At 38.7% G+C, this 11,204-nt stretch overlaps 1 long non-coding RNA gene across 1 annotated transcript; it reads right to left on the reverse strand.

The window, feature by feature from the left end:
• Positions 1–310: 310 nt before the first annotated feature.
• LOC114172240 lies at positions 311–2,076 on the reverse strand. The gene is made up of 3 exons (XR_003601963.1): positions 1,928–2,076; positions 1,738–1,809; positions 311–559 (listed from the first exon to the last, which is right to left on the reverse strand). It is a non-coding gene; the product is annotated as an uncharacterized LOC114172240 (long non-coding RNA).
• Between the last annotated feature and the right edge of the window lie 9,128 nt (positions 2,077–11,204).

Below are 11,204 nucleotides of genomic sequence, written 5' to 3' on the forward strand. Positions count from 1 at the left end.
CTGACGGGATGTTACATTATGTCTTGGTTTGAAGGTGATATGAAGATTACAATGATGTCCACGATTTATTTTTCAGCTTAAATATGAAAATGATGTAAAAATATGACTTCTCAAATTATTTTTACAAAAATAATTATTCACGAAAATTTGAAAATTGTTATAAAATAAGGTTTAAAAAGTAATTTTTAATTATAAAATTTTCTATTACATTATCTTTTAATTTAAAATATGATATTTGTGACGTCCCATTTTAATAGATTAATCTACCAAATAAAGCGTCATAAAATTTTGATAACGAGAGCCAATCGAATAAACATGAAACGTAAGAAGGATAACTAGTACAGTCATCCGGAGTCACTTAAAAGAAACTTAGGCATACCACATTGTCCTAAGTAAAAGGAAATTTAAAAAGGGGTGCAACAGTTTTGCAAAAAGGTTGCCACTAAGGCAACTAATACAAAAGGCCTCATGGCCCTGAAACTATTCCTAAGACATCCAGACAGGGAAGTCTAGGCCGCACCGCTGCGTCTCCCGGATCCATCACGAACCTCCCTCTCATCTGCTCCCACCAAATGGTGATCATCGCAAGAGAGAAAACGTAACAGAAACAACACAAAATGCAAGGGTAAGCTAGTGTAACTTGAAACTTATCATAGTGTAAAAGAATAAGTGCATAAACATTCACAGGCATACAGCACAGAGACACATAAATCATGTTATGGCAAACAAGCAAGACACTATGACTCTATTATCCGGATACATATACTAAGATCGGATTCACTCGACGCTTGCACTTGTGGTGGCCTCTACTGCTCTGTAGAGCCATTGCCAATGGGTTTCACCCTACCACACACAAGGTTAGCCTTTAAACGTCTAAGGCCATTATCCTGCCAAAGACTAGGGCCTCCCGCTACTCTCACCACTTGGGTCAGTTTGCTCTACTTGAGACTCACTGACCCTTTAGAGTTTCGGGATGCAATCCTTACTTGAATCCTTATCTTAATATATACACTACACGCCACCATAAAGTCTCCCCACGAGACTCATGGAATTACGCCTATTTCACACCAACCTCATGGCTCATATCACATAACCACCACTTGCAACCTCAACATTTATTTCTCATGCTCATTATCAACCATCCAAACACAACTTCATACATTACTCATGCTATCATTCATCTCATACTTTATAAATGCATACCAAGACATACATATATCACAAAATAGTATTCATCCCAAATAAATGTGTGCCAAAATTTAAGTACCTGCAATTCCATACAATCAAGCATAACCCACAACCATAACTCTTACACCAAAATTCCAAAGAAAATTTATTATCATAAAACCAAAATCATTGCAGTAATGCGTGACACATTTCTCAAGCTACAGATATCTAATTGACGATCCAACCGGTCAAACCATAAAATAGCATGTTGTGAACCAAATGTCAAACTTTGAGCTCAATCCAACGGTTAATGAGTCAGAAAATTCAATTTTACTAAAACTGCGCATATCAGAAAAATACCCAGTCGCCCAGCGAGTCAAGGAACTCGCCCAGCGACTGTGCGACGCATCAGAATACGAAAAAGACGTCAAACATCACAGTTTCATGAATATTTGAACCCCTAACTCAGAAATATACCAAAACTAACATTTTCCAATCATTTAAGCATAAAACAGAAACGAAAACAAACCACATATTTCAAAAACGCGAAAAGAACCTAGCTTCCCTTACCTCGCTTAGATGCTAAAACGAAATAGACCCGCAACTAAGAAGTATTTCAGCTCCAAGGGCTAGAGCAGTGAGCTGAAACATGGAAATCAGCACAGAACGGGGTAAATAAACGGAACCCTAACTGACCAACATGCTCAAACAGCGGGAAAAGGGAAAGAAAGTAGACCAAATGCTCAAGAGTTCGACTTACCAGGAAGTATAGGGTCGATCTTTGCTACCTCAGGATGGAAGAGGACTGTGCCCTAGCAGAGCCTTGCTGAAGGATAGAGGGTTTGGGGAAGAGGGCAGCTCTGGAAAACAGAAGGGTGAAGAATGAGTGAGTTGGAAGGGTATAGGGTCCTACTGAAGGGTTGCCCTTGGGCCTACGAAGGGACCAGGCCCACAGCTTCTTAACACTGAAAAAAAAGGCTTACAATATTTTCATTTATATATTTTCATATATTTTCTACGATAAATCAATCTTATATAATGATAATTTTTAATTACTTTTAAAATAATGTACAATTATGTAATCTTGTTTTTTCTTGATTTAAATATAACTTTTAATCTATCACATCCATGAAATCACTCACACACCTCAACAAACTTTACTCTAAATCAAGCCACTTACACCTTTAATCCACTAAAAGTGAACAACACAAACTTCACACTCTACTCCACTTGATGTCATCCTTTCTCTCCCTCCAATCAACCTTGACAAAGGGAGGGGAAGGAAGAGGAAAATTCTTGTATTTTTAAATCATCTCTGTTATGTCTTGATTTGAGGGTGATATCAAGATTACAATTATGTCCACAATTTATTTTTCAGCTTAATTATGAAAATGATATAAAAAGATGTATGTTCAAATTATTCTTACAAAAATAATTAATAGATAAAATTTAAAATTTGTTATAAAATAAGGTTTAAAAAGTAATTTTAAATTATAATTTTTTTACATTATCTTTTAAATATTTTTTTATTAAAATATATTACTTTCATTTATACATTTTCATATTTTTTCTTTGATAAATACAACTTATATAATGATAATTTTAATTTATTTTTAAAATAGTTTTAATATCTTGTTTTTTTATGATTTAAATATAATTTTTAATCTATCACATCCATCAAATCACTCACAAACTTGAACAAACTTTACTCTTAATCCACCCAAGTTCACCTTTAATCCACTTAAAGTGAAAACCACAAACTTCACACTATAATCCCCTTGATGTGATCCTCTCCCTCTCCAGTCGATCAACCTTGAGGGAGAGAGAGGAAAAGGAAGAGGGAAATTTTTCTATTTTTAAATAATCTCTGTATTGTCTTGGTTTGAGGGTGATATAAAGATTACAATTATGTCCGCAATTTATTTTCAGCTTATTTATGAAAATGATTTAAAAATATGACTTTTTAAATTATTTTTACAAAAATAATTAATACCGAAAATTTGAAAACTGTAATAAAATAAGATTTAAAAAGTAATTTTTAATTATAAATTTTTTTATTAATTTATCTTTTAAATATTTTTTTATTAAAATATGTTACTTTCACTTATACATTTTCTTTTTTTTTTTTACGATCAATCAAACTTATATAATGATAATTTTTAATTATTTTTAAAATAAAGTACAATTTGGTAATCTTATTTTTCTTTGATTTCAATATAAATTTTAATCTATCAAATCCATCAAGTCACTCACAAACATTAACAAAATTTCCTCTAAATCTACCCACTTTCACCTTTAATCCACTTAAAGTGAATAACACAAACTTCATATTGTAATCCACTTGATGTCATCCTCTTCCTCTCCATCAAATTAACCTTGAGGGAGAAAGGGGAAGGAAGAGGGACATTCTTCTATTTTTAAATCATGTCTCTTATGTCTTGGTTTAAGGGTGATATCAAGATTACAATTGTGCCCGCAATTTATTTTTCAGCTTAATTATGAAAATGATGTAAAAAGATGACTTTTCAAATTATTTTTACAAAAATAATTAATAACGAAAATTTCAAAATTGTTATAAAATAAGGTTTAAAAAGTAATTTTTAATTATAAATTTTTTTATTACATTATCTTTTAAATATTTTTTTTATTAAAGTATGTTACTTTCACTTATACATTTTCATAGTTTTTCTACGACAAACCGAACTTAGATAATGATAATTTTTAATTATTTTTAAAATAAAGTTCAATTTGGTAATCTTGTTTTTCTTTGATTTAAATATAATTTTTAATCTATTACATCCATCAAATCACTCACAAAATTTTACAAACTTTACTCTTAATCCACTTAAATTTAATAACACAAACTTCACATTGTAATCCACTTGATGTCATCCTCTCCCTCTCCATCCGATCAACCTTGAGGGAGAGAGAGAGCGGAAGGCAGAGGGAAATTCTTCTAATTTTAAATTATCTTTGTTATGTCTTGGTTTGATGGTGATATCAAGATTACAATTATGTACGCAATTTATTTTTCAGCTTAATTATGAAAATGATGTAAAAATTTGACTTTTCAAATTATTTTTACAAATATAATTAATAACGAAAAATTTGAAAATTGTAATAAAATAAGGTTTACAAAGTAATTTTTAAATATAAATTTTTTTATTAAATTATCTTTTAAATATTTTTTGATTATAATATGTTACTTTGATTTATACATTTTCATATTTTTTCTACGATAAATTAAACTTATATGATGATAATTTTTAATTATTTTTAAAATAAGTACCATTTGGTAATCTTGTTTTTTTATGATTTAAATATAATTTTTAATCTATCTCATTCATCAAATCACTCACAAACTTGAACAAACTTTACTCTTAATCCACCCAGTTTCACCTTTAATGCACTTAAAGTGAACAACACAAACCTCAGACTGTAATCCACTTGAATTCATCTTATTCCTCTCCCCGCACTCAACGATGAAGGAGAGAGGAGAAGGAAGAGGGAAATTCCTCTATTTTTTAATCATGTTTGTTATGCAATGGTTTGAGGGTTATATCAACATTACAATTATGTCCGCAATTTACTTTTTAGCATAATTATGAAAACGATGTAAAAAGAACGAAAATTTGAAATTTATTTCATTATTATCTTTTAAATATTTTTTTATTACAATATTTTACTTTCATTTATACAGTTTCATATTTTTTCTAGGATAAATCAAACTTATATAATAATAATTTTTAATTATTTTTAAAATAAAGTACAATTTGGTAATCTTGTTTTTTTATAATTTAAATATCATTTGTAATCTATCAGATCCATCAAATCGCTCACAAACTTCAAAAAATTTTACTCTAAATCCACTCACTTTCACTTTTAATCCACTTAAATTGAACAACACAAACTTCACAGTATAATTCACTTGATGTCATCCTCTCCTTCTCCATTTAATCAACCTTGAGGGTGAGAGGGGAAGGAAGAGGGATATTCTTCTATTTCTAAATCATCTCTGTTATGTCTTGGTTTGAGGTTGATATCAAGATTACAATTATGTCTGCAATTTATTTTTTAGCTTAATTATGAAAATGATGTAAAAATATGACTATTAAAATTATTTTTACAAAAATAATTAAAATCAAAAATTTGGAAATTGATATAAAATAAGGTTTAAAAAGTAATTTTTAATTATAAAACTTTTTATTACATTATCTTTTAAATATTGTTTTATTAAAATATGTTACTTTCATTTATACATTTTCATAGTTTTTCTACGATAAATCAAACTTATATAATAATATTTTTTAATTATTTTTAAAATAAAGTACAATTTGGTAAACTTGTTTTGTTATGATTTAAATATAATTTCTAATCTATCACATACATCACACCACTCATAAACTTCAACAAACTTTACTCTGAATTCACTCACTTTCACCCTTAATCCCCTTAAAGTGAACAAGAGAAGCTTCACACTCTAATTCACTTGTGTTCCTGCAGAGAACAAATAAGAGATTAGGCACAAGCGTCACCTTACCATGTAGTCCGCTATCTCTTCAGTTGGCCTCTTCCCGGTCGATACATGTCAACTTGAACCCAGGAGGGGTTACCTGCAGAAGAATCTCTGAAGCTCAAGTAAGTCAAAGTTCTCAGAGAGTCAAATCAGTGATTAATGAATGCGTACCTTTAAATGATGGGGTCCACGTGTATTTATAGACATTAATGACGTTTGACCATCTCATGGGCTGGGCCTTGACTTGGGCTCTGGCTTGGGCCCCAGCTTGGGCCATGAGTGGGCCTGGTCCTAAATCAGGTTCCATGGGTGTATTGAAGCGAGTTAGCCTTCTAGGCAAGTAGTCGGTTTTGGCCGGCTACCTGCCTAGATGGCTAGTGCTGGTGGTGTCCGGGTACTAGATGGTATGTGGTTTTGACGTGTGTACTATTCACTTGGTTGAGTTTGGCTAGGTACAGTACACCAGTCCCCCAGCCTTGTCCGATATGGGTTGTCGGTCAAGGATGACATGTGTTGGTGAACTAGCAAAACCGGCTAGGTGTGATACACCAGTCCCCCAGCCTTTAAGTGTGGTAAACAGTGTTAAGGCTTGGAAGTGTCAGAAGGTAGGTGAAAGGATGTCAGGTGGTCACATCGTTAGACTTTTGGCGCCGTCGTTTCTTATGCGTCATATATTCCATAATGATGGTGTTGCTTGGTCTGGGGTTTCATTTTGGCGGGAAGAATTTAAGTCGTTTGGGATCGCGGACTATAAATACGGGTTTGAATGCAGCTGATGGTTTACTTGGTTCATTTGCGAGTTTAGAAATCAGAGATCTTGTGCACATCATCTTGTCCGACTAGTTCCCAAATTCCGCCGACATCTTTCCGTAAAAAATCAAACAGGTATGTCTAGTAGCGATAGCTCATCGTTATCTACATCTAGTAGTAGTCAGAGTACTGAGTCGGATAGGAGTAGAGATGACCGGCTTCATGGAGAGGGTGTGAGTGCTGAAGTTGGCACAAGCGGGGTGCCAAGGGAGGTAGTGAGGGAGATCCGAGAAGATCCTCCTGAAGAACTGGAGGAAAGTAACTGGCCGGCTAAGGGCGGCTACGCATGGGTGGCATCCGATGTTCGGGACCAATCATCCCTGTTCAGGTGGTCTCGTCTGCTGAATTCCTGGCTAAACTGTACTCCCGTCATCTCTAGAGGGGTCAGTGGAGACATTGTTTCGTTGGAAAGAGTGAGCGCCATAGACCGGGTATGTCATGGGCAAGAAGGGGCTGCCAAGAAGTTCTTCTATATGTACATGTGCCATTTTTCTCAACTTCATATACGACTACCTTTCGACGATTTTACTATGGGTGTGCTACGGGCTCTGAACGTGGCGCCTACTAAGTTACACCCCAATAGTTGGGCTTACCTACAGGCTTTCCGTATTTTGTGCGAGTCGTTGTACTTGGAGCCTTCACCCTATGCATTCCAATATTTTTATGATACTAGACCCCGGAGGCTGGCTACCTGGCTATCATTGATCAGCCGTCCTAGCATTAGCAGATTGGATGCATTCTCCCAATCTTTCAAGCACTTCAAGGACGGATACTTCAAGGTTGTGGTGCAGGAGGGAGGCGAGTAGTATTTTTTGAATGCGGATGGGAGTACAAAATTCCCTTTTAGTTGGACCAATAACCCTTCACGGTACAAGGATATGGGGGTAGAGGAGTTGTCGTCCAGGGACAAGGAGGTGGTCGGGATGTTATTAAGATTTGTGGATAAGTTGCCCACTAAGGGCTTAGTTAGGGTTTATAATTCGGTGCATCCGATTATAGATATTGAAGGTATCTGTTTATTACTTAAGCTGCGTTAATGATGCTAAGTTGTTTTGATCCGAGCTGTGATATATTATTGCAGGGCATATGGCGCAATCCGGCAAGAAGAACTTGGCGCTCTTCCAGGCACTGAGGAAGGAGATGGCCGCCAAGGCCAAGGAGGCTGGGAAAGTTGATGTTCCTAATTTGCAGGAGTCTGTTGTAGAAGTTCATGTACATGGCGGAACTAAGAGGAAAGCTGAACTGCCACCTCGTCCGGGGAAGGGTAAGGACGTGAAGAAGGTGAGGGCGGCTATTCTTGGTTCAAGTAGTGGGGCTGGATCGGCCAGTGGGGAGAAGTTGCCGGAAGCCGGGCTGATTGAGTTGCCCGAGATATCAGTGAGGAAGGACATCGCGATAAACCTCCCGGACACTGTTGTGAATTCTATTGATAACATGGAGGTTGATCACATTGTGAGGACAATGGTTGAATTTGGGAGCAAGGCATAGTCCTGGGTCGCCGGGTGGGGTCCCTTTATCGACGGGAAGTGAAGGAGGTGACGGAGTTAAAAGGTAAGGTGGACAAGCTTGCCGAGGAGAAGGCAGCGCTGGAGAAGGAGAAAGAGGGATGGGAAGCTGAGAGGAAAAGGTTGGCGTCGTGGAAGGTGCGTTGCTTATATTCGGAGGAGAAGCTGAACAAACGCATAGGGGAGCTGGAGGAAGATTATGATGACTTGAAAGATAAATATGACGGGGCTGTGGGTGAGTTGGATGACCTGAAGAACAGTGTTATTCAGGAGCATATAAACGGTTTTGAGAAGGGGTTGCGGCAGGCGGCCTTCTTCTATAAGGATGTGGATGCACTGGATTCAAGGTTTGATGTAGATAAAGATGTGGTTGGTGGGAAGCTGGTAGGAGAGGATGAAGAGGGTGAGGAAGGGGTTGGGAGTGAGGAGCCGGAGGGAGAGAAGGAAGCGGATGTGATCGTGGAGGGTGATGGCAACCAAACAGCTTAGGATGTAGTTTCCATATTGTTTATTTCGTAATGAATCCTAAGTCTGTAATAACTCGTACAATATTTCAATTTGTTTTTAATATGATGCATCTTGTGGATATATATATGTTTTGTGGTTGTTGATAATAGCATGTGATAGGAATATGAAATATGTTATGTTGTATGTGAACTTAAGCGAATTAAACACAAGTAGAGGGTGTTCGACCCAGGCCGCTTACTTGTGGTAAGGGTGGGGAACTTAAGCGAATTAAACACAAGTAGAGGGTGTTCGACCCAGGCCGCTTACTTGTGGTAAGGGTGGGGAACTTAAGCGAATTAAACACAAGTAGAGGGTGTTCGACCCAGGCCGCTTACTTGTGGTAAGGGTGGGGAACTTAAGCGAATTAAACACAAGTAGAGGGTGTTCGACCCAGGCCGCTTACTTGTGGTAAGGGTGGGGAACTTAAGCGAATTAAACACAAGTAGAGGGTGTTCGACCCAGGCCGCTTACTTGTGGTAAGGGTGGGGAACTTAAGCGAATTAAACACAAGTAGAGGGTGTAGAGTCATAAAGTAGGGAACCACTCATTTTATTTATTCAAATTGGGGTGCCTCGTTAAAACCTCCTTGGCCAAAACCCTCCTTAGGGAAAAAAGACCAAGTGAGGAAAAAGAGTACACCCGTGGTTACAAGCATGGATTCGCTTATGATACATGTTCAACTGAAATAAAACTTGAGGTGGGAGACATTCCATGTGTTGGGAATTTCTTCCCCAGATAGTTGTTCTAAGCGATAAGCCCCACCACCTGTGTCTTCTCGTATGCGGTATGGACCGTCCCAATTGGCGGAGAACTTGCCATCCTTCTTTCTAGCACTGCTGGCCATTCTCCATACTAAGTCTCCTATGACAAACGAACGTGGGTGCAGGTTTGCGTTGTATTTCCTGGCGGCTCGTTGTTTGGCGGCGAGGTTGCGTATTTGGGCTTTTTCTCTAAGTTCGGGAAGGAGGTTGAGATGCAAAGCCATGTTTTGGTGGTTTTGAGCTGGGTCGTATAGTTCTCGGTGCAAGGATGGTTCGCCAATTTCTACCGGTATCATGGCGTCTGCGCCGTAGACCAGGCTGAAGGGGGATTCGTTAGTTGACGATTGCGGGGTGCATCTGTAGGCCCATAGTACTTCAATTAACTCTTCTGGCCATCGGCCTTTCGCGGTATCCAATCTTTTACGTAGTTCCACGAGGATGACTTTGTTTGCCGCTTCTGCCTGCCCATTGGTTTGTGGGTGTTCTACCGAACTGGTGATATGTTTGATGCCCAAACCGGTGTAGAATTTTGCCAGCTCTTTGTCAATGAATTGTCGGCCGTTATCTGTTATGATGGTATGCGGTATACCATATCTGCATATGATGTCCTTCCACACAAACTGCTGGACTTGTTGGGCTGTGATAGTGGTCAACGGTTTGGCTTCAATCCACTTGGTGAAGTAGTCGACGGCTACGATTAGGAACTTAACCTGTCCTTGCCGGGTGCGAATGGGCCTAGGATGTCCATTCCCCACTTAGCGAAAGGCCAGGGGGATAATATGTGGTGTAGCTGTTCTTGCTTTTGATGTATAAGGTTGCCATGTTTCTGGCATGGCTTGCACTTTTTGACGTAGTCGTTGCAGTCGGCCTCTATTGTAGGCCAGAAGTACCCGGCTCTGAGAATTCTTGTGGCCATGGTGCGCGTGCCTGAATGATACCCGCATATTCCTTCGTGTAGTTCCTTAATGATGTAATGGGCTTGTTCTGGCGTGACACATTTAAGCAAGGGCTGGCCGTATCCGCGTTTGTAGAGATCGTCGCCTACCATAGTGTACCTGGCGGCTTTGGCCATCCAAGACTTGTCCGCGTCGGCCGGGGGGTTGCCAGTTTTGAGGTACTGAATGTAGGGGGTGGTCCAGTTTGGGTTTTGGGTAGGGGTGATATTGTCTGATGGGGTGTGAGTTAACGTTTGGCAAGTGTGTGTGACGGAGGGTGCGGATAATGTTTGTTGTAGCAAGGACCGGTTGCGGTTTTTGAGTTTGGTACTGGCTAATTTGGAAAGGATGTCGGCTCTGACATTGTCGGTTCTGGGTATGTGTTCGACGCGGACTAGTTCGAAAGCAGATTGGATGATTGCGCGGACCAAGTGATAGTATTGTTGGAGGACGGGTCTTTGATTTGGAATTCGTCATTCAGATGGCCTACTGTGAGTTTGGAGTCGGTTTTACATGTTAGCTTTTTGACGCCTACTTCACGGGCTAGGGAGAGACCGGCCAGGATAGCTTCGTACTCAGCTTGATTGTTCGATGTTTTGAAAGCAAAATGAAGAGATTTTTCAATGAGGATGTCGTTGGGGCCTTCCAGTACAATGCCGGCACCTGCACCCCTTGGGTTCGAGGAGCCGTCTACATGAAGCGTCCATTGGTCCTCGATAGGTGTTGTTGTAGGTCGTTGACGAAGTCCAAGAGACATTGGGCTTTGATGGGGCCGTGTGGTTCATAGCGAATGTTAAATTCGGAGAGCTCCACGGCCCATGACGACATGCGCCCGGCTAAGTCTGGTTTTTGCAATATTTTCTGGATTGGGTAATCGTCTTGACGGTTATGGTGTGGTTTTGGAAATATGGACGTAAGCGGCGTGCAGCGTGGACCAAGGACAGGGCTAGTTTCTCTACCATTTGGTATCTGGTTTCAGGGTCTTGGAGTGTTCTGCTTACGA

The sequence above is a fragment of the Vigna unguiculata genome, unplaced genomic scaffold, assembly GCF_004118075.2.
Source record: "Vigna unguiculata cultivar IT97K-499-35 unplaced genomic scaffold, ASM411807v1 contig_5, whole genome shotgun sequence".
Classification (NCBI taxonomy): Eukaryota; Viridiplantae; Streptophyta; class Magnoliopsida; order Fabales; family Fabaceae; genus Vigna; species Vigna unguiculata.